Source organism: Asterias rubens, chromosome 1 (genome assembly GCF_902459465.1).
Source record: "Asterias rubens chromosome 1, eAstRub1.3, whole genome shotgun sequence".
NCBI classification, from domain to species: domain Eukaryota; kingdom Metazoa; phylum Echinodermata; class Asteroidea; order Forcipulatida; family Asteriidae; genus Asterias; species Asterias rubens.
This window is the reverse complement of record NC_047062.1, coordinates 30,525,845-30,549,586: the sequence shown is the minus strand read 5'-3', so window position 1 is coordinate 30,549,586 and position 23,742 is coordinate 30,525,845. Positions and strand designations below refer to the sequence as shown.

Sequence of the window (23,742 nt, the reverse complement as noted above, 5' to 3'; positions counted from 1 at the left end):
TATTATTAAAAAAAAAAAAAAGGAAAATCACACAAAAGTAGCTCACTTCTACCTGGAAAAATAGGTGTCAGAAATGCATCAGAGACCACCACAGAGCTTCTAAAATTCCCAGGGCCCTTAAGCGGGCCCTGGACACCGGCCGTAAGGGACTTCGCGCTGCGCGTTCGTATTGTGTGCTTCGCACACAAAAATGATGGAATATTGACATTTCCAATCAACTGAATTTGTTCCTGTTTTTTTATCATCACCCATTCTCATGCCTGTGATTCTTCTTGCTGTCCATCACTGGGCAAGTCACAACAATGTCAGCCTCTACACATCCAAGTTTGTCTCAGTGTTCCACTGCCTTCTACTGCTTATAGAGCTAATGGAATGTTTCATTTAGTTTCAAGAGAGAAGTGAGATCAATGCATGTAGTGTCCAAAAAACAGGACCTTGTTTCATAAAGCCTGTAAGCTGAAAAATCTTGCCTAACAGAGACTGGATACCAGCCAAAATTCTATAAAGTCTACATTGTAGCAACTGGTGCCCTGCTCAATTTTTTGCTTTGCAAAGTTGCTTAGCATTTTTTCTACTGAACTGCTGTATGAAATTGAGCCCATGCATGCATTGCTGATAAGGTGTTTCTTGGTCAAACCACACTCTCCTTGCACACTAACTCGCATTTCTCTACACACTCACATAAAGGAAACGCCTAATTCCAGACATTCTTGGCTATTCTTATACCTTTTGGGCCATTGTATTCTATATTTCAATTGATTTGGTTTATTGCTATTAAAATACAAGGATACAATAGAAGTGGCCTTGTATCTTGTGCTTAAAAAAAATTCAAACACAGACAATTTTGTATTTAAAAAAATCAGGAATACATTATATTAGACATTCAAAAGATAATAGTTTATAGTTATACAATTGAAAATTACACCCATAAAACATGAAAGTTATACAAATGACTGAATGACAAAAGAATGACCACATTAAAAGATCTGACATTTTACTTTGTTCCAATTAAGAAAAAAAATAATTGCTCATGTGTTGACAAAATAATGAATATTCACACACTATTTGCATAGTTATCTGTAGACACATCTATGCAAAACTTCTAGAAAGTGGAAGTTTTAATGTAAATTTACTTGCAATTGGGCTTATGCCTGAATCTTGTTTAAATTAATCTAAACCATTGAGTAAATGTATTTCATGAATGTCAACTTGGTCATGACAGGTTCAAAAGTAGGTAAATACTTGCTACATTCTGTTATTGTTTTATAAAATAGGTTCTGCATTCTCATCAGCATTGATCAAAGCTGTATTGTTTCAAGAAAAATGGAAAGTGAGCAAAAAATGCCAGTTGTTTTATTAGCTATAGATTATACAAAATAATTGTAATTGAAATTACTGTCAGAAATATTTGTTTTTAACAAAAGGTTTGTTTGTTTTGTTCTCCTGCCTGCAGTTCTAGTCTCCAAAACATCAAGGTGTCAACAATTTAATATCTGAGACCCAATCATCAGCATACAGCCTGGCAAAAAAAAACTACCTTCTCTGTAAACAGGTAAATTGAAGCCCTTACAGTCTCAATTCCTTCTTCAATTTCCAAAGTGAATGATTCAGAAGGACTTGGGCCAGTAGGCTCAAATAACAATTGCTTATTACAGGGTCTCATTTCAATCTTATAAAGTAAACCAATTTGGATTAGAGTGACAAAAACTCGAGCAAACTGTTTGACCTCCCCCTCCAATCAATGTTGCTTAAAAAGTCTTGATATGCAATAGTTCCTCAGAATAGTTTTTCTAAATTGTTGGTGTTCTGGAACTAGGCCTAAGTGAAAGGATTTTTTTTAAAGTAATTATTTGAAGTCCACTGCTTGTTTTTGTTACAGATTGGCTTGCTATATCCAAAGATGTCTACACTTCAAATGTGTATTTGTTTTGTTTTGTCTGCCTGCAGCTCTGGTCTCCAAACTTCAACGTGTCAACATTTGAATATCTGAGACCCACTTATCATCATCAACCTGGCATCAAAAACTACCTTCTACCAGGTAAATTGAAACCCTTACAATCCCAATTCCTTCTTCAGTATTCAAAATGAGGGATTCAGAAGGACTTGGGCCAGTAGGCTCAAATGATGGCTGCATATCACAGGGTCTCATTCCAATCTTTAAAAATGTACAACCAACTTGGAGTGGAGTGACATAGAAGAAGAGGACACGGAAAGGATGAGGCCAGATGCTGGCAAATATTCTTAACAATATTCTTAACAATATTGATCTTTTTGCATCACTTCCACCTTGAAATGATACCTCTAAATTACATTAAAACCCTAAGAGATGGTGGGGACACATGGCACCCCTCTACCATATTGTGCCTGTAGCTTTAATTAGTATTTCCCTCAAAGTGAGAGGGAATGTCAACCTGTGGAAAAAAAAAAAAAAGTTGTCAAACAAAAATGTGACAGCCCCTTCCCTTTATTGGAAAAGGCCCAGTCCTGATAAGGTAAGTGAAACTTGTTTGAGGGAAGTATCAATTTGACCCAAATACAAGCCTACGAAACTCACACTGAACTTTAAATATTGGTTTGTTTTAACTGGTTGTAAAGTTACACACAAAAAAAACTCAAGAAAAACTGTTTGACCTTCCCCCTCCAATCACTGTTGCTTAAAATAATGTTGATCGGCACAAGTTCCTCAGAATAGTTTTTCCAAATTGTTTGTGTTCTGTAAGTATGTTTTATAAAATTGAAAGGCAATGAAAGTAATTATTTGAAGTCTACTGTTTTTTTTGTTTTTTTACAGGAAGGCTTTGCTATATCCAAAGATGTCTACACTTCAACAAGTAGATTAATAAACTGGCCTGTGATTAAGGAACTGCACTTTTAATTGAAAGGTAAATTTGCAAAAAAAAAGGCAAATTAGTAATCTTAGTTAGGCCTGATACATACATTACACAAAATCAATGAGCGATTTGTGTGTTAGATTTTAATGCTGTCTGGTACAATGACATGCTTGGTCACAAGTCACCACTTAAGTTGGAATTCCTCAGAGTATAGAGACAGTTGCTACATGTATTTTAAATGATTCAGGTCAACCTTTTGCTTTTGCTTTTGAATGGATGTGTAAGGCACAATGGGTACCAGGGTCTGCTTATCTGGAGTTTGCTATACAAAAGCTTGCTTCGAATCATGTGACATATTAACTGTCTCTGTAGTCTACGGAATTCAAATGTAAGCGGTAACTTTTGTGACTAAGCAAGCCATAATTGTACCAGACATTATTCAAATCTAACTCGCAAATGGCTTATAAATGGGAAGTGTTTTGGGTTGAACTAAGAAAAATTTACTTGAGCGGAATTCAAACCAACGGCCTCCAGGTTAATGTGCTAGCTCTCTACTCTACCAACTGAAGTATACTAGCCTGATGCTGGGGGTCTACCTATTTTGTCGATATCTTTGTTTGAGGTGCAAGTAAGAAGCCACACAACTATTGACTGCCATTTAGCCAGCGATCACACCCAAGTTTACAATACAACCTGGGAAGTAGCAGCCAGGAAGGAATTCAAATTTTTATTTCAAACATCAAGTTGCAAACAATGTGGCAAGCTGACTTGGTGCATTTGCAATCTCCTCAGATTGGATGACAGCTCTTGTGTTTCAGAAAAAGTGGAAAGTGAGAAAAATATTACTTCATATTTTTTAGTAAATACATTACCGTTTCTTGTTTATATAAAAATGATTTTGGTGGGGCTAGAAATATTTGTTTGGTAACAAAAAGGTGTGTTTGTTTTGTTTTCTTGCTTGCAGCTCATGTCTCCCAAACATCAACATGTCAACAGTTGAATATCTGGGACCTACTTATCATCATACAGCCTGGCCAAAAGAACTACCTTCTCTGTAAACAGGTAAATTGAAGCCCTTACAGTCCCAATTCCTTCTTCAGTATCCAAAATGAGGGATTAAGAAGGACTTGGGCCAGTAGGCTCAAATAACAGTTGCTTCTTACAGGGTCTCATTCAAATCTTATAAAGTACAACCAATTTGGAGTGGAGTGACATATAGAAGAAGAGAAGAAAGAGTCCAGAGTCCAGCATTCTCCAGAAGACGATCAGAGTATACTGATCGAAACGTCGAGTTAATCCAACGGTTCTTTTCAGAACCACCCCAACTCATTTAGAGATTGTTATTACATGGTGTTACCGCAAACTTTTCGATAAGAGAAGAAAGGTTGAGGCTGGCAAGAAATTTTAATAACTGCTCCTTTTGCATCACTTCCATATTGAAGCTATGATGAGGCCGTGGTTGTTATTGTTTTGTGTGGGTTGGTTTTTTTTTTGGGGGGGGGGGGCATGATGCCCTCTTCCCCACTATACTACTATACTTTTGCCTGTTGCACAAAATTGCATGACTTTAACCAATAATTATTTAGGGTCATCTTGTAAACAAATTATGAAGGTCCTCTGTTACCTCTGAAATTATTTGAAAAAACAATTGTAGTTATTTTGGGGGTCTTTCACCATAAACTTGCCACATGTTTTTTAGTTTTCCCAAGAAAGTGGAAGCGATTTGTCACACGATAGACTCATAATTAACAGCACACACAACAGTTGTCAATTAACTACCAAAGGTGCCCTTTAATTAAATGTCTGAAACTATATCTAACAAATCCCATATCTGTGTCATCATGCAGAACATTTGGTGAAACGTACAATTATAAAAACAACTCTAGAACTTAATACAATGGGGGGGCAACTATGTGCCCCTCCCCCTCCCCCTGTCCCATGTAGGTCTGAAAAAGCCAATCCTGTTAGGGTTAAGTAAAACTTGTTTGAGGGAAGAATCAGTTTTATCAAAATCAAGCCTACAAAAATGAATTTGACCTCCCCCGTCCAATCACTGTTGCTTATTTTGACAACTAAATCAATCTTATATAGGATTTGAGGCATTGCATGGTGACGTAATTTGTTTGCGGTAACACCATGTGTGTATCTACTCCAATCTTAATTTATAAATCATTCTTCATCTGCAAAAGTTCATCTGAATAGTTTTCCAACTGTTGGTGTTCTGAAAGTATTTTTGATACCAATTCTAAAGTGAAAGAAATAATTACTTGAAGTCTACTGTTTGTTTTTGTTACAGGAAGGCTTGCCATCTCAAAGATGTCTACACTTCAACAAGTAGATGTCTAATAAACTGGCCTGTGATTAATGAACCGCTTTTTTTAGTAAAAGGTAAGTTTGCTAAAAAAGCATATTAGTAGTATTTACACACAAATTGAGATCCTAGTTAGACCTCATTACTTGGAAGCAAGCTTACATGATGCAAATAATCAGAATGAGATTTTTTTTTTTTAAGTTTGGCGTTGAACTCAGAAAATTTTACTAGAGCGGGATTCAAAACCATGGCCTCCACTCTACTCTACCAACTGAGATTTGTAGCCTGATGCTGGGGGTCTTCCTATTTTGGCAATATCTTTATTTGGGGTGAAAGTAAGAAGCCATACAACCGTTAACTGCCGTGTAGCCAGGGATCACACCCAAGTTTACGATACAACCTGGGAAGCAGCAGCCAGGGGATCACTTTGAAGGGATTTGAATTTTCATTTCAAACATCAAGTTGTAACAGTGTGGCAAGCTGACTGGGTGCAATTGCAATCTCCTCGGATTGGATGACAGCTCTAGTGTTTCAGAAAAAGTAGAAAGTCAGAAAAATATTACTCTTCATTTTTTAGTTATACATACCTGTTTTCTTGTTTATACAGAATGACTTTGGTTGGCCTTGAAATATTTGTTTTTAACAGAAGGTGTGTATGTTTTTTTGTTTTTTTGCCTGCAGCTCTTTTGGTCTCCAAAACATCAACATAGTCAACAAGTAATGTTTGATGAGACCAAGTTATCATCATACAGCCTGACAAAAAGAGCTACCTTCTCTGTAAACAGGTAAGTTGAAAGCCTCAAGCCCGGTTCATACTTCCTGTGAAGCCGCTTTGCCATACGAATGTTGACATCACAAATTGGCACAAATACTTCAGAATTTGAAGCAGTTGAGTTGTTCTCAACTCTCTTGCTAATATTGCAGCAAAAACAGAGTTGTGATGTCAAATTCACATCAACATTCACATTCGCAGAGGGTTTGAGCCAGGCTTAACAGTCTCAAAACCTTCTTCAGTATCCAAAGTGAAGGAATCAGAAGGACTTGGGCCAGTAGGCTTAAATGAAAAGTACCCTTGAAACTATATCAATGTCATCATGCAGAGCTTGGTAAAAATGTACAATTTTGGCAAATTTCATAAAAATAAGTCTAGAACTTTGGAAAATCAAAGGGGGCCACTGCCCCCTCTGTCATGTAAGTCTGAAAGGGCCCAGTCAAGGTTCTGTGTAACTTGTTTCAGGGAAGAATCAATTTAACCAAAATCAAGCCTTCAAAATTCAACACTGAATTTAAAATGTTGGTTTGTTCTGATAATAAAGTCCACAACTACACAAAAACCTCAAGCAAACTGTTTTAGGATTTTGACCTCCCATCCAATCACTGTTGCTAGTCAAAATGACTTTCGTTGGGCTGTTGTTTTAACAAAAAGGTGTATTTATTTTGTTTACCTACCTGCAGCTCCAGTCTCCAAAACATCTACATGTCAACAAGTAACTCTCTGAGATCCACTTATCATAATACAGCCTGGCATGAAGAACTACCTTCTCTGTAAACAGGTAAATTGAATACTTACAATCCCAATTCCTTCTTCAGTATCCGAAGTGAAGGATTCAGAAGGACTTGGGCCAAAAGGCTCAAATGGATGTTTAATATCACAGGGTCTCATTCCGATCTTATAAAGTACAACCAAGTTGGAGTCGAGTGATTTAGCAGAAGAGGTTATGGAAATATTGAGGCCACATGCTGGCAAGAATTCTTATAAACAATTGCTCATTTTGCATCACTTCCATCTCGAACCCTATAAGTGTGGGGGGTGGCATGGAGCGCTCTACTATATTTAGTGCCTGTAGCTTTTTTTTTCCTACATCTGACCACCACCAAATTTTATGACTTTAACCAATAATTATTTAGGGTCATCTTGTAAATAAAATATGAAGGTCCTGTGTTACCATTTGACCTTGGGGGAAATTATCTTAAAAACAATTGACATTATTTTGGGGGTCTTTCACTGCAAACTGTCCATGTATGCTTTTTAGTTTTCCCAAGAAAGTGGAAGTGATTTGTTACAATATAGTGTTATAGGGTAGAATGGGGTAAATGAAACACTAAAGCACTAAATCCCTGGTTGCGCTTTGTGAGGCTATTGTGACTAGGTTTTTTTTATTCAGGTATTGGAAAATATTGGAATAGTTTTTCAACTGTTCATGGTGTTCTGAAAGTGTTTTTGATAACAACTTTAAAGTGAAAGCAATTCAGTTAAAAATAATTACTTGAAGTCTACTGTTTGTTTTTGTTACAGGAAGGCTTTCCATCTTCAAAGATGTCTACACTTCAACAAGTAGATGTCTAATAAACTGGCATGTGATTAAGGAACTGCTCTTTTTAGTAAAAGGTAAGTTTGCTAAAAAAAGCAATTTAGCAATATTCAAACCCAAATTGAGATCCTAGTTAGGCCTTATGTGTAGTGTACTTTACACAAAATCAACATGGGAAGCAAGCTAACTTGATGCAAATAACCAGAACGCATTGTTTTTGTTTTTGTTTTTTAAAAGCTTGGGGTTGAACAAAGCAAAATTGACAGAGCTGAGATTTGTAGCCTGATGCTGGGGGTCTTCCTATTTTGTCAATATCTTTGTTTGGGGTGAAAGTAAAAAGCCATACAACCGTTAATTGCCATGAAGCCAGTGATCACACCCAAGTTTACGCTACAACCTGGGAAGTGGCAGCCAGGGGATCACCTTGAAAGGATTTGAATTTTCATTTCAAATATCAAGTTGTAACAACGTGGCAAGCTGACTGGGTACATGTGCAATCTCCTCAGATTTGATGACAGCTCTAGATTTTCAGAAAAAGTAGAAAGTGAGAAAAATTTTACTTTTTTTTGTTTATAGTTATAAGTCCTGTTTTCTTGTTTATACAGAATGACTTTGGTTGGGCTTGAAATATTTGTTTTTAACAGAAGGTGTGTTTGTTTTGTTTACCTGTCTGCAGCTCTAGTCTCCAAAACATCAAGTAAATGTCTGATGAGACCAAGTTATCATCATACAGCCTGACAAAAAGAGCTACCTTCTCTGTAAACAGGTAAGTTGAAAGCCTCAAGCCCGGTTCATACTTCCTGTAAATGCAAATACGATACGAATGTTGACGTCACAAGTTCGCAAGGAATACTTCGAAGCAGTGGAGTTTTGCTCAACTCTCTTGCAAATATCGCAGCAAAAACAGAGTTGTGACGTCAATATCTCATCAACTTTGCATCGCTTTCGCATTCGCAGGAAGTTTGAGCAGGGCTTAACAGTCCCAATTCGTTCTTCAGTATCCAAAGTGAAGGATTCAGAAGGACTTAGGCCAGTAGGCTCAAATGAAAAGTACCCTTTTAGTGATTAAAGTTTGAAACTAAATCCATGTCATCATACAGAGCTTGGTAAAATGTACAATTGTGGCAAATTTCATAAAAATAACTCTTGAGTTTTGGAAAAATCCAAAGGGGGTCACTATGTTTCCCTTTCCCTGTAAGTCTGAAAGGGCCCAGTGTAGTACTGATGGGGTTCCTTGAAACTTACTTGAGGGAAAGAACCATTGACCCAAATCGAGCCAACAACGTGGCAAGCTGACTGTGTACAATTGCAATCTCCTCAGATTGGAATGCAGCTCTAGTGTTTCAGGAAAAGTGAGCAAATATTACTCTATATTTTTTAGTTATACATACATGTTTTCTTGTTTATACAGAATGGCATTGTTTTTAACAGAAGGTGTGTTTGTTTTGTTTGCCTGTCTACAGCTCTAGTCTCCAAAACATCTACCCGTCAACAAGTAAATATCTGATGAGACCAAGTTCATCATACAGCTTTGCAAAAAGAACTACCTTCTCTGTAAACAGGTAAGTTGAAACCTTCAAGCCTGGTTCATCTTTTATGCGAACGCAAAGTAAATGTTGACTTCATAAATTTGCAACGAATAATTCGCAAATCGCAGCAAAAACGAGTTGTGACGTCAAATTCATGTCAACTTCGCATTCGCAGGAAGTTTGAACCGGGCTTAACAGTCCCAGTTCATTCTTCAGTATCTTGAGTGAAGGATTCAGAAAGTAACTATATCCATGTCATGCATCATGCAGAGCTTGGTAAAAATGTACAATATTGTTGCAAATTTCATAAAAGTAACTCTAAAACTTTTGAAAATCAAAGGGGGCCACTATGAATCCCCTGCCCTCTCTGTCCTGTATATCTGAAAGGGCCCAGTCTAGGTTCTGTGTAACTTGATTGAGGGAAGAATTAATTCAAAAGTTCACACAAAAACCTCCAGCAAACTGTTGTAGGAATTTGATTCAATCACTGTTGCTATTCAAAATGACTTTCGTTATAGGCTAGAAATATTTGTTTTAACAAAAAGGTGTGTTTGTTTTTTCCTTTCTGGGCAGCTCTAGTGTCCAAAACTTCAACATGTCAAAAAGCAAATGTCTGAGACCCACTTATCATCATACAGCCTGGCATAAAGAACCACCTTTTCTGTAAACAGGCGAGTTGAAACCCTTACAGTCCCAATTCCTTCATCAGGGTTTAGAAGGACTTGGGCCAGTATAGGGTTAATTAACAGTTGCATATCACAGGGCCTCTTGGATTAGAGTGATATAAGAAGAGGTTATGGAAAGACTGAGGCCACATGCTGGCAGGAACTTCTAATAATTGCTCTTTTTGCATCACTTCCACCTTGTATGACAACTCTAAAATTACATTACTACCATACTATTTAATGCATCTCACCACTATCACATATTATGACTACAATTAAATTAACAAACTGTCCACATGCTTTTTTAGTTTTCTCAAGAAAATTGGAGTGATTTGTCACATGACAGTGTTATCATGCATTATGGGAATTCAAAATGACCACTAGGGGGGCCTATATGCAGTGACCATCTTTATTTTTTAAATTTCAGCATGTACTTTGGGTGTCTAACTCAAAAGAAATACAAATCAAAATATCATCAGTTTGGTTGCACCCTCTTCCCTCAAAGATAACAGGAATTTCAATCATAAAGAGGAAAAACAAAAGACAAAGTTTTTTTATCTAAACAAAATGTGATAGCCCACAACAGTGGGCAGTTAACTACAAATGGGAGACTTTGGAATGCTAAGCGGCAGCAGACTTACAAGGTAAATTTCCATTGCTTACGTAGTTCTGAGCATGCGCACATTACCGAGAGCAATGGATTTTACCTGGTAAGTCTGCTGCCACCAAACGTCCCAAAAGTATCCCATTACTTTTTAATAATTAAATGTATTAAGTGAAAGCAATTCATTTGAAAGTAATTCTTTTAAGTCAACTGTTTGTTTTGTTACAGGACGACTTCCGACGTTCCACATTGCAGCACTTCACTTTTGTTTGAGCAGTCCTCCTGTTACCTTTTTCTCTTGTGCTTAGGAAAATCGTTTTTTTGTTAAATTTTTAATTCCTCTCTGCTTAATTTTGCTGTTTTTTCTTAGTTTCGCTTGCAATTTGTTTGTGTTTGATGATGTTTGTCTGTCTGATGATGTTTGTCTGTCTGAGCGCATTTTCAATCGCCCAAGAGACGATTGCGGCGGTTGGTAGACCTAAGCGGAAGATACGCGGTCGATTCGGGCATTCTGTTAAATTCACCACGATATTAAGGCCTAATAGTTTTCAACCTCTACTCCTGTTATCAACTTGGACCTGCATCGGGACAGCAAAATGTCCGTCACTTCTGGAATTGGTGAGTTTCTGCTTTCAATTTTGATTAAGGAACTGAACTCTTTAGTTAAAGGTACATTCCTAAAAAGCAAGTTCTATTAGTCGTAATATGAACACCTTAAAAGGCTCCTTGTTACACCTGATGTATATTTTACACAAAATCAAGAAATGCAAAGCAAATTGCAAATAATCAGTGTGCATTGTTTTTAGTTGTTATAGCTTGATTCGATACCTTTCGATACTTTGAGAGCAGGGCCATTCCAGTTTTTAATTATCTCTGCAAACTGTTTTGCTAATCATACTTTTTGGCATCCATACAATTTTCTCTGTAAACTTAAATCTTTCAGAGCCAGAGATGCAGCTGTTCCCCGAAATCAAATGCAATGGGAATCAGCTCTGCTGACATCGCTGAAGGCTACAAAAAACAAGGAGAGCAAGGCATATGAAACATCAGCATCTAATCATCAGGACACCCTACATGTTTATTGTAGAAATCTTAATAAAGAACAATCCAATAATTTTTCTTAAATTTTGAAAACTATTCTAGATGTGTCAGTAACATGTTTAAGTTTTTCCAATAATAAACAAATAGTTAACATTTCTGTAAATAAGTGCACCATTGCAAGCAAGCACACATTATGCGTTTTTATGCGCTACTTAGCGATCTTAGGGCCTTGGTGGTGCGGCGCTCGAATTGTTTGGAATCCGGAAGTACAAAACATGGGAAATTCCAAACTTATTGCGAAAAGGGACTTGGACACATGCACGTGGCATGTGGGGTCTTAGCCCGGCCGGTTGTTTCACATCTGGTGGTTGATCTTAAAGGTGCATCATTTGGTGTTATCACAAACTATGGTTGACCAAACGGGTTAGTTCCTAGTCTTGGCCATGGGGCTAGGGACCGCGTCGCGGGAGTAGGGGGTGCCCCCCTCAGACGGGGGCATGGACCTGGGCGCTGATTTAATATAGTATGAGGGCCCTGATGATCTCCCGGTCGTGGTGGGGCTGGTATCCTGGGACCTGCACGTGGTGGCCCTGCTTTTAACTAGCCTTACCAGGATGATATAGGCAAAATTATGAACCAAATAAATTAAACGCTTGCAATGGTGCATTTATACAATACCTTACCTTTACTCTCATGAGTGTAATATCCAATGTAATACTGGCACAACTTTTTAGGTCATCAATTTTCTAATTGTGGTTTTTCAGCTGTACTGTTTGAAAATAGGTTAAAGTACATTGCTGTGCCAGACATTCACTCTTTTGCTCATTAAATTTTGGTTGCATGCCTGTTGCAACTAGTCAACAGAAAAAAAACATGTTTGAGTTCACTCTGGCTCTCACGATGAATAAAAAGAGAGGAAAAGGGCGTTTGAGAGGACTTGAGAAAAAAAAAAGAAATAAGTGCATTGTCATGAATACATCTGTATTGTGTAAACAAATTGCTCAATAAGTTTATATATTCATGTTGAGTCTGTCTTTTTATTTAATCTTGTTCTTTTGACTGATTTGGGACCATTTTGTTTTTCGGTCAATTTTTGTAAATGGGCCGTTTTGAGCCAGGATTTTTGGTTTATAAAACTGCAAGGGGTGAACCTGTTCTTTTGAATGATTTGGGACCATTTTATTTGTTGGCCAATTTTTAAAAATGGGCCTTTTTGGGCCTGGATTTTTGGTTTAAAAAACTGCAAGGGGTTAAACTTGTTCTTTTGAATGATTTGGGACCATTTTATTTTTCGGTAAATTTTTGTAAATGGGCCGTTTTGAGCCAGGATTTTTGGTTTAAAAAACTGCAAGGGGTGAACCTGTTCTTTTGAATGATTTGGGACCATTTTATTTGTTGGCCAATTTTTAAAAAAGGGCCTTTTTGGGCCTGGATTTTTGGTTTAAAAAACTGCAAGGGGTTAAACTTGTTTTTTCGAATGATTTGGGACCATTTTATTTTCCGGCCAATTTTTAAAAATGGGCCTTTTTGAGCCAGGATTTTGGGTTTAAAAAACTGCAAGGGGTTAAACTTGTTCTTTTGAATGATTTGGGACCATTTTATTAGTTGGTCAATTTTTGTAAATGGGCCTTTTTGAGCCAGGATTTTGCGTTTAAAAAACTGCAAGGGGTTAAACTTGTTCCTTTGACTTATTCTGGACCATTATTATTATCGGCCAATTTAATGAGCTTTTTTGAGTGGATGGATTTGGGTGGGGGATCGGAGGGGGGTTCATTGGGGCAGTTTTTACATCGAAAAATGTAAAGTAAAGTCAAAAGAGGGCGCTATAACAAACAAAATGCTTTTTTTTTTCCCCATCATTTTGATTGCCTAAAAGTTTGTTGTTATAGTGCCCTCTAGTGGCCGTGGGTACTCGGCATCCAAAGTTCCTAAAAGTTTTTGCTATAGCGCCCTCTTGAGTGCGGAAGTACTTAGCCTCCATAATACCTTGTAGAGCGCCCTCCCCGGCTTGAAATTCATGGCACCATCGGCCAAGGCCGTATTCAAAATCAGTCAAAGGAACAAGTTGAACCCCTTGCAGTTTTTTAAACCAGAAATCCTGGCTCAAAAAGACCCATTTTTAAAAATTGGACAAAAAGTGAAAATGGTCCCAAATCATTCGAAAAAACAAGTTTAACCCCTTGCAGTTTTTTAAACCAAAAATCCTGGCTCAAAAAGGCCCATTTTTAAAAATTGGCCAAAAAATGAAATGGCCCCAAATCAGTCAAAAGAACAAGTTTAACCCCTTGCAGTTTTATAAACCCAAAATCCTGGCTCAAAACGGCCCATTTACAAAAATTGACCGAAAAATAAAATGGTCCCAAATCAGTCAAAAGAACAAGATTAAATAAAAAGACAGACTCAACATGAATATATAAACTTATTGAGCAATTTGTTTACACAATGTATTCATGACAATGCACTTATTTTATATTTTTTCTCAGTTCTCTCAAACGCCCTTTTCCTCTCTACTTTTATTCATCGTGAGAGCCAAAGAGTGAATTCAAACATGTTTTTTTTCTGTTGACTAGTTGCAACAGGCATGCAACCAAAATTTAATGAGCAAAAAAGTGAATGTCTGGCACAGCAATGTACTTTAACCTATTTTCAAACAGTACAGCTGAAAAACCACAATTAGAAAATTGATGACCTAAAAAGTTGTGCCAGTATTACAATGGATATTACACTCATGAGAGTAAAGGTAAGGTATTGTATAAATGCACCATTGCAAGCGTTTAATTTATTTGGTTCATAATTTTGCCTATATCATCCTGGTAAGGCTAGTTAAAAGCAGGGCCACCACGTGCAGGTCCCAGGATACCAGCCCCACCACGACCGGGAGATCATCAGGGCCCTCATACTATATTAAATCAGCGCCCAGGTCCATGCCCCCGTCTGAGGGGGGCACCCCCTACTCCCGCGACGCGGTCCCTAGCCCCATGGCCAAGACTAGGAACTAACCCGTTTGGTCAACCATAGTTTGTGATAACACCAAATGATGCACCTTTAAGATCAACCACCAGATGTGAAACAACCGGCCGGGCTAAGACCCCACATGCCACGTGCATGTGTCCAAGTCCCTTTTCGCAATAAGTTTGGAATTTCCCATGTTTTGTACTTCCGGATTCCAAACAATTCGAGCGCCGCACCACCAAGGCCCTAAGATCGCTAAGTAGCGCATAAAAACGCATAATGTGTGCTTGCTTGCAATGGTGCACTTATTTACAGAAATGTTAACTATTTGTTTATTATTGGAAAAACTTAAACATGTTACTGACACATCTAGAATAGTTTTCAAAATTTAAGAAAAATTATTGGATTGTTCTTTATTAAGATTTCTACAATAAACATGTAGGGTGTCCTGATGATTAGATGCTGATGTTTCATATGCCTTGCTCTCCTTGTTTTTTGTAGCCTTCAGCGATGTCAGCAGAGCTGATTCCCATTGCATTTGATTTCGGGGAACAGCTGCATCTCTGGCTCTGAAAGATTTAAGTTTACAGAGAAAATTGTATGGATGCCCAAAAGTATGATTAGCAAAACAGTTTGCAGAGATAATTAAAAACTGGAATGGCCCTGCTCTCAAAGTATCGAAAGGTATCGAATCAAGCTATAACAACTAAAAACAATGCACACTGATTATTTGCAATTTGCTTTGCATTTCTTGATTTTGTGTAAAATATACATCAGGTATAACAAGGAACCTTTTAAGGTGTTCATATTACGACTAATAGAACTTGCTTTTTAGGAATGTACCTTTAACTAAAGAGTTCAGTTCCTTAATCAAAATTGAAAGCAGAAACTCACCAATTCCAGAAGTGACGGACATTTTGCTGTCCCGATGCAGGTCCAAGTTGATAACAGGAGTAGAGGTTGAAAACTATTAGGCCTTAATATCGTGGTGAATTTAACAGAATGCCCGAATCGACCGCGTATCTGCCGCTTAGGTCTACCAACCGCCGCAATCGTCTCTTGGACGATTGAAAATGCGCTCAGACAGACAAACATCATCAGACAGACAAACATCATCAAACACAAACAAATTGCAAGCGAAACATTCAATAACAGCAAAACAAAGCAGAGAGGAACAATAATAATTAACAAAACTGATTTTCTAAAGCACGAGAAAATAAGGTAACGCTAGGACTGCTCAAATAACAGTGAAGTGTATTTTTCCATGTGGAACGTCGGAAGCCTTCCTGTAACAAAACAAACAGTAGACTCAAAGAATTAATTTCAAATGAAACGGTTTCACTTAAGAATTGTTATCAAAAATACTTGCAAAACACCACTAATGAAACCAGAAAAGATTATTCCGGCAAACTTGTGCACATCAGGATTTTTTTCAGCGCCAGTGATTGGAGGTGAAGTCGAATTCCGAAAACAGTTTGCTTGAGGTTTTTGTGTTGGTGTTAACTTTATTATCAGTTAAAACTAACTTTGTTAGATTGATTCTTCTTTCAGACAAGTTTCACTTAACCCCCAACAGGAAAGGGCTTTTTCAGACTTACATGGAGGCAAGGAAGGGGCACATAGTAAGGGCCCCTTTGTATTTTACAAAAATGTCTAGAGTAATGTTCATGAGACTTTCCATGTTGCATGTTTCAATGAGCACTGCAATGACATAGATATGTAATTAATTTGAGTCATATAATTATAGTTTCAAAAATAAATCATTTAAATGACCACTGTTGTGGGCACTGTAATTATTGATTCATCACATTTTTCAGGAATTTTTAAAAGTTTTTTTTCTCCACCTTAAGTGTTAACATTTCCGTTAACTTTGAGGGCCAATTGGGTGGAATACAAAGCCTAACTGATAACTTTGTTAGTATTTCTTTGACAGTTTGAACCCCTCAGTACAGCAGTACATGCTGAAAATCTAACATGGACGCTGCATATCTTTAACATTTTTTATACCCTCACTCAATGCTTGAATAACACATGTGGAAAGTTTGTAAATTGTAATAGGCCCCAAATAAGCCCAAAATAACTACAGTTGTTATCATTTCACACAAGGGCAAACAAATGGCTGCCATGGTACCAGCCATCCTTGATAATTTTTTACTATAAGGAATTAATGGTGGTCAGATGCATAACAAAAAGCAACGGGCACAAGTTTGGAACTGGGATCATGCCCCCCCACCTCCCCATATGGTTTTAATATAATTTAGAGGATGTACCTGCAAGGTGGAAGTGATGAGAAAAGAGAAATTATTATTTTTGGCCGGCATGTGGCCACAATCTTTCCATTACCTCTTCTTCTTTGTCACTCCATAAATTGGTTGTACTTTATAAGATTGGAATGGGACCTTGTGATATGCAACTGTCATTTGAGCCTAACTGTCCCAAGTCCTTCTGAAGCCTTCACTTTGGATACTGAAGAAGGAGTTGAGATTGTAAGGGTCTCAATTTACCTGTTCACAGAGAAGGTTGTTCTTTATGCCAGGTTACGTATGATGATAAGTGGGTCTCAGACATTTTGATCTTTGGGAGACTGGAGCTGCTGGCAAACAAAAGAAACACATTTTTAGTTAAAAACAAATATTTCTACACCTTACTTAATTTATCATAGGCCCACGAAAGTAATTCTTTATATAGTCAAGACAACAGGTATGTATATCTAAAGACTAAAGATGCATTTTCCATCACTTTCTATTTTTCCTGAAGCAAAACAGCTGTCATCAATTCTGAGGAGGTTGCAAAAGTTATTATTTATATATCTAAGCAACTCTCTGCTTGTTTCATCTTTGTTACAATTGTACACCAGCTGTTGTATTCCAGCAACAAAGGATATACAATATTACTTTTTCTTTGGAATAAAATTCTCTATTGAAGGAATAATTTTTTTCTTTTCCTGTATCTTTCACAATGTAAATTATGGCAATGTATCGACTGTGCCAATTGATCGGTGCCAGCACGACACCCTGCCGGAGCACTGCTCGCAGCCCTTGCAGGCCGATTGGGGAACCAACTCGCCAGAGAGGGCGTCCTCTGGCTTTAGGCCTTCTCCCTCGTGTAAAAGTCAGTACTTGTTGAGTGTAAATAAAATAAAGCTCCAGAACAAGGGACAGAGAAGCTAGTTATTTGTATTCTTGTGTCATTATAAAGCTGTGTGCATCACAATCCCCAGTCAAGGCTACAGTATTTTTGCCTGGTCAGAAGCATAATTTGTTACAACCAAGGGCCCTGTTTCATAAAGCCTGTATACGTACAAAAACCTGCTAAGCACTGCCAAATAATCCTTAGCAGAAACTGGTTTACCAGCCACAATTGCAAAAGGTTTACATTGTTGCAACTGGTGCCCCACACAATTGTTTTGCTTAGCAAAGAAATCAACTGAGTAGTGGTTTTTGCTGAACAGCTTTATGAAATTAGGCCCACGTCATTTCTCAGCAGGGTCCAATTTCACAAAGCTGTTTAGCAGAAAGCACTACTTAGAAAAATAGTTTCTACACATTAAAATGAAGGTGGGAGCCAGTGGCAACAATGTCATCTTTCTGACATTTTGGCTGGTAACTTGTTTCAGCTCAGCAACCCTTGTCCGTGCCTAGCAATTGCTTACAGTATTTCTACAAGTAATGTTAAAGGTTTTCTTGTTAGGAAATTACCTCACTGAAGAGTACTGACGCTCGTTTATTGTGGGCCAGGCTTGTCGATAGGTATACCTGGAGATGGTAAGCTTAACTGCAATCAAAAATAAAAAGAACTTGGTGTTAAAGAGCATTATCCATCATTAACATGAAGTGTGTCAGATAATTTGCTTTTACCTTAGGTTTTTTTTCTGCTGGTTCAATAAAAAAAAGGTTCATGATTCATTTTTCAAGTAAACAAAAACTATAAGACAAAAAGAATTATTTTGATTGCAGTTAAATAGCAAGCAAGAGTAACAGGGCTGTTGGGAGATGTAAATTAATGCCTAAAAACTTTAATTGACTTCTTTATCGATAAACCAGGGATCAAGTCTACAATACAACCTGGGAAGTTGTCAGTCAGTTTGATCCCTTGTGGTCTTTTTTTTTTTATATTTGAAACAAATAAACCAAGTTGTATTGAACAGTGGGGTTGTGATCCCCTGCTATTATGCAAAAAATAGTTAAAGGCCTGACGTTTCGACCCTAGCAGAGTTTTAAGACCCTAAGACTCTGCTAGGGTCGAAACATCAGGCCATTAACTATTTTTTGCATTTATACCCTCGGTCCATTTGGTTGGTAAGTTGTTTGCAACATCTTATTTTATTTTCCCATGGTATTATGTTACAGTTAGTTTGGCTTCTAATTGGCAACCCCGAAAAAATATCCATGGAAAAAAAAAATAGGGAGTAATAGGGAGACAGTGTCATCATTAGTGCTTGATAGCTTAGTTGGAAACTGCTGGCAAGCAAATCTGGAGGTTGCAGGTTCAAGTGCTGATCTAGTCTATTTTTCTTAGTTCAACCTACAATTGGAAAACAGATCCTGCTGATTGTCTACATGTTAAATTGCTTTTCATTCTGTGTGAAGTGTGAACCAGGCTTAAAGACAGTGGACACTATTGGTAATTGTCAAAGACCAGTCTTCTCACTTGATGTATCTCAACCTATGCATAAAATAACAAACCTGTGAAAAATTTAGCTCAATCGGTCGTCGAATTTGCGAGATAATAATGAAAGAAAAAACACCCTTGTCACACGAAGTTTTGTGCTTTCTGATGCTTGATTTCGAGACCTCAAATTCTAAACTTGAGGTCTCGAAATCAAATTCGTGAAAAATTACTTCTTTCTCAAAAATTATGGCACTTCAGAGGGAGCTGTTTCTCACAATGTTTTATACCATCAACCTCTCCCCATTACTCGTAATCAAGTAAGGTTTTATGATGATAATTATTTTGAGTAATTACCAATAGTGTCCACTGCCTTTAACTAGAAAGCTCTATTAATTTGGGTATAACTTTTAAATGTTCACTTCCTAGAAATTTACCTCTTGGAAAAGTTTTCCGTTCCTTTATAGACCAGACATTGGCATCGACTTGTTGAGGGTAGATCTCTTTTGAGATGGTAAGCCTTACTGCAATAAAAACAAAATGCAATTGCAACACCAATGTTTAAAATCATCATTCAATAAAACACATTAGATTCAGATAAATCGCTTTTAGCCATACATTTGTTTTGTACTTTCAAATGAAACTAAATTAAGCAAACAACAACTAAAAAAAGGTCTGGGAGGAGGTTGTGCTTAGTAGGATTATTTTGAAGTGGAATCAAAATACAACCCTTATTATTATTGGAGATGTCAGAGATGCCTTAAAACAGTCTCTTCATGGTGCAGTGTGGTATGATCTTTATTGTCAGTGAACTCTCAGAATGAATTTTTTGGCAAGTAACATACAAACTTTGAATAACCAAAAATGAAAACAGACAAAGGTTTCTGAGAAACTTATGCACAACAGGGTTATTTGTCAAAACCAATGAGAAGTTCTCTTGATAATTTGTGCTGGGATGACGTTATTATCTATGAGCTCTCAGATGAAACTTATCAAATGAATTTGCATGCAAATTTAAAATGATCAAAAGCTTATCAAAAGTTGTGCTGACGAACATGAAGTATACCAAGGGACTTTCCCAAACGCTTTAAAGGCATAGTACATGTGTACCTTTGTTATCTATCAAACGTTTCCGTTGGCTTCTATACAGTACCAAGGGTTCATTGCAACTATATTTCAAGAGTGATTACCAAACATATACCTTCCCTTATAAGCCAGACTGAAAAGTTCCCCGCCCAGCCTTTTTGTACTGAAAAGACTGCTTCACAACATACACATCGGACTTGGTGCCAATTTCACTCATTAGGAACTAACCTCTCACTGAAGAGCAGCTCCTTAACCATAGTACAGTCTTGGACATCTATATTGTTGATGGGTAGATATCTCTTAAAGATCGAAGACTTACTGCAATACAAACAAAATTACACAATTTGCAAACTTTATTGTTTATAAATATTATCCATCATTGAAACAATTAGATTCAACTTGACTTTTTAAGACTGCTTCCCTCTATGTGAGGGCCTACTGTTTTTTTGTGTGTGTTTTTTTTTACATAATAATGCACACAAGACACACGTTCTGATGTTTTTTCCCCAGTTGAAGATATTAATGGCACAGTGTGAGGAGCAGTCTGTACTGTATGCTAATGACCAGGTTGGTGGTTGACCACTGTAAACTGACCCGAGCCGAAGGCTAGGTCTTTCAACAGAAGCCAGCCACCAACCAGACAGTGGTCCAATATCATGGAGCATGCTTAAGCAGTGCCAAAACTTTTCTGCTAGGCAACTTTTCTGCTACATTTGTATGGACTGTGAAAGAGTTACCCTGTTTCAGCCCTAGGAGTAGGTGGCAACGGCCTCTGGAAAAAAATAATTGTAGCCCACACTTTGAAGTGGCCTTCAGGCCATGTGTGTCAGGCGACTTGCATAAAAAAATAAAAAAATTAAAAAAAACTTTAGCAGGGCCATTGGAACAGGTGGAATGGTATTTTGGCTGGTAACTTTATTCTGGTAAGCATAATATTTTAAGCATAACGTCCATATGAAATTAGTCCCAGATCCAAAACTGTAGTTTCAGATGAAATGCTTTTTAGCTGGGACTTTTTTTGAGGGGGTTCAATAAGCCACTATTGTCACTAAAGTCAACAAACACTATTGAAGATGTCCTGACAAAGTTCTCCCCAGCAATGTAATGGGCCATTCCAAAAACAGTTCCCCCTCAAACTCGGAGAAAAAGAATGATTGGTGAAATTATTCTAAGTTTACTTTCTGAGAATTTACCTCAAACCTAAAACTCCATTATCACAGGCCAGTCTTGGACATCTTCATGGGTAGATCTCTTTAGAGACGCCTTTCTACATAAAACAAAACAAATACAAAAAAACAAAATATAAAATCCAACTAATTGGGTCTCAAAATGCATCACTGCAATAACCTATCTTTCTGAAAGTTTGTTTATACTCAGCACCTTGAGTACCTTGTTTGGTAGATACGTGCGCTATATAACACTTTGATGATTATTATTAAAGGTGTTTAAAAAAAAGCATCTCTGATTTGCATACAGCAGACAGTGGACAAGTCCAAAAGCAGAAAATTGTGCTAAAATTTGTCTGCAGTAAACATGAAATCGGACCATTGGTTCAAGTGGTATGATATTTTGGCTGGTAACCTTAGTCTGGTGAGCATAATATTATAAGCATAAGCTGCTCTATAAAAATGGTCCTAGTCCTTATTGAAGTGTGTTATTGCTTAATTAAAGCAGTGAGTTAGACTCAGATAAAAAGTTTTTATCTACAGCATTTGTTTGAAGATTCAATAAGGAACAAATTAAAGTGAACAAACACCCCCCCAAAAAAACATTGTCGTTGTGAATTTGTGGTTGTTGATTTGTTGTTGTTGTTGTGATGTTGCTAATGTTGCCGTTGTTGTTGTTGTTGTTGTTGTTGTCAAATCCCTGAAAAAGTTCTCCCAGCAATATTATGGGCTGTTCCAAAAATCCCATAGCCCCCCGCCCCCCCCCCCCCAGCCAATGTGTAACATGCACGTATGTGTAACAACAGCTGCTTAAGCAGAAAATGGTGATTGGCATACATTCTGCTAAGCAAAAATGAGCAGATCACCAGTCACAAATGTAGGCCTACATGTGACATGGTAGTTTGGCTGGTAGGCATAATTTTGTTGTGCTTAGCTACTTGTTGTGCTATAAGCAGCTCTATATGAAATTGGGCCCTGACACTGATGCCTAGTTCGTATTTTAATTTTCAAAGGTGAAATTAATTTTGTTGCACAACATGGAAAACACCACATACCGCCATAGGCCCAATTTCACAAAGCCTGTTAAAGCACAAAAACCTACCACAATCAAGCCCAGGAAAATCTTGCTTGGAAAAAAAAAAAAAAAAAAAAGCCAGCCAACATTCTATAAAGTTTACATTCCATGCTAAACGAGTTGGTTGGAGAAAGAGTTGAGTTGGAATACACTAATAACACGTTGATTGCACTGTACAATTCTGGATGAGAACAAGTTGCCTGGATTGCAAGACGAGTTGGTCGAGTAGCCTATGGAGGAAGGAAAGGGATAACTTTCCGTGCCACCACTTTTTCACTCATTGTTACAAAAAGGGATATCTCATTAATAAGTTAGATACTATTATTATTTCATATCGAATAAAAAAGAGGTGGCGCCATACGGAAACTTTTCCAAGGAAAATTCCTCCGCAAGTAGTATGCCTGCAAATGGCAAGATTTCTAAAACAAAACGGTGTGCGACGCCCCAACTGGGTCTTAATAATTAAACACAATTACAAAAATCCTTCAACTATTTCTAGTATCACATTCATTCTCCATGTTCATTCATACTACTCTACACGCAAAATATAGCACATGGGGATGGGTTGGTTGGTTTTTGGTTGGAGGGTCGAGAGGAGAGTAATTTTGCCCATTTAGCCTGTCTTGAATGGAGTAGGCCCTACGAATTTTCCCCAAATATTGGCTGGGTTGGAGCACAAGTACGGTTTAACTTATTATAGAGTACGAGGAGTTGGTTTAAAAATACGATATACTTACTTCTTCTTAGCAAACCCGCTTTACTAGTAAAAAATTCTACCTGGCAATTTTACAATAATAAAACATCGACGTCTGGGGACACACAGCAGCTATACAGACTGACATTCTTCCGTCCGGGGGGTCTCAAAACATTTTTGGGGTTTCTCAGTGAAGAAAACACACACATTTCTCTCAGTTTTGTGAATGAAAAGCCTATTCAACACTTTAGTTTATAACACAAGACAATTCTCAACTCACCATTACACTTTTCCAGCAGTTTTCCTTCAGAACTCCGGTGAAAACTCGAAGTTTTTTGGAGCAGAATACACGAAGAATTTTCCATGTCGTCTATTTTGTCTTCGAAGTAAATGCACATGGCCGACAGGCTGCGCAGACGACCTCTCCCCCCTCTCTCCTCGAATCACACCACCTCGAACCTCATTTGCATAACAAAAGAGCCGTCTTCTGGTTGGCACAAAGTTACCACCATATTTGGAAATACGGGACAGGCTATTTTGTTGACAGGGGTGGTTAGAGCTAATACTCGTAAACAAATACAGACTGTGCGTTTGATAATTAGTGAACCAGTGATTTCAGGTGTGGTTCTGATTAATTTGCGGATTTGCATTTTCTGAAGAGAACAATACCCTTTAAGAGAATGGAATATACGATGGTATACAGTATCATAGCTTGTTGTGTCTTGAGGTAAGGAGAATTTAGAATTGATCAAGAGGACCTATCTAATGATTAACACGTCTTGTATGCGACTGGGGAGTAGGAACACTGCTTTGTAAAGGGGTAATGAGAAATTAAAAGTTGATAAATTGAACTTGTTTACATGTCAAG

The 23,742-nt window shown here is 37.6% G+C and overlaps 2 long non-coding RNA genes across 3 annotated transcripts; one reads left to right on the top strand and one right to left on the bottom strand.

The window, feature by feature from the left end:
- The first annotated feature begins 5,853 nt into the window (after window positions 1-5,853).
- LOC117298046 lies at window positions 5,854-7,513 on the top strand. Its single transcript, XR_004519940.1, has 3 exons — window positions 5,854-5,927; window positions 6,598-6,695; window positions 7,439-7,513. It is a non-coding gene; the product is annotated as an uncharacterized LOC117298046 (long non-coding RNA).
- Window positions 7,514-7,893: 380 nt separating this feature from the next.
- On the bottom strand, window positions 7,894-23,259 carry LOC117298038. Of its 2 annotated transcripts, none has more exons than XR_004519937.1 (7): window positions 23,155-23,259; window positions 21,133-21,206; window positions 20,168-20,257; window positions 19,291-19,377; window positions 17,944-18,019; window positions 16,750-16,835; window positions 7,894-7,974 (listed from the first exon to the last, which is right to left on the bottom strand). It is a non-coding gene; the product is annotated as an uncharacterized LOC117298038 (long non-coding RNA). The 2 variants fall into 2 exon arrangements; XR_004519938.1 differs by lacking the exon at window positions 7,894-7,974 and adding an exon at window positions 15,424-15,531.
- Between the last annotated feature and the right edge of the window lie 483 nt (window positions 23,260-23,742).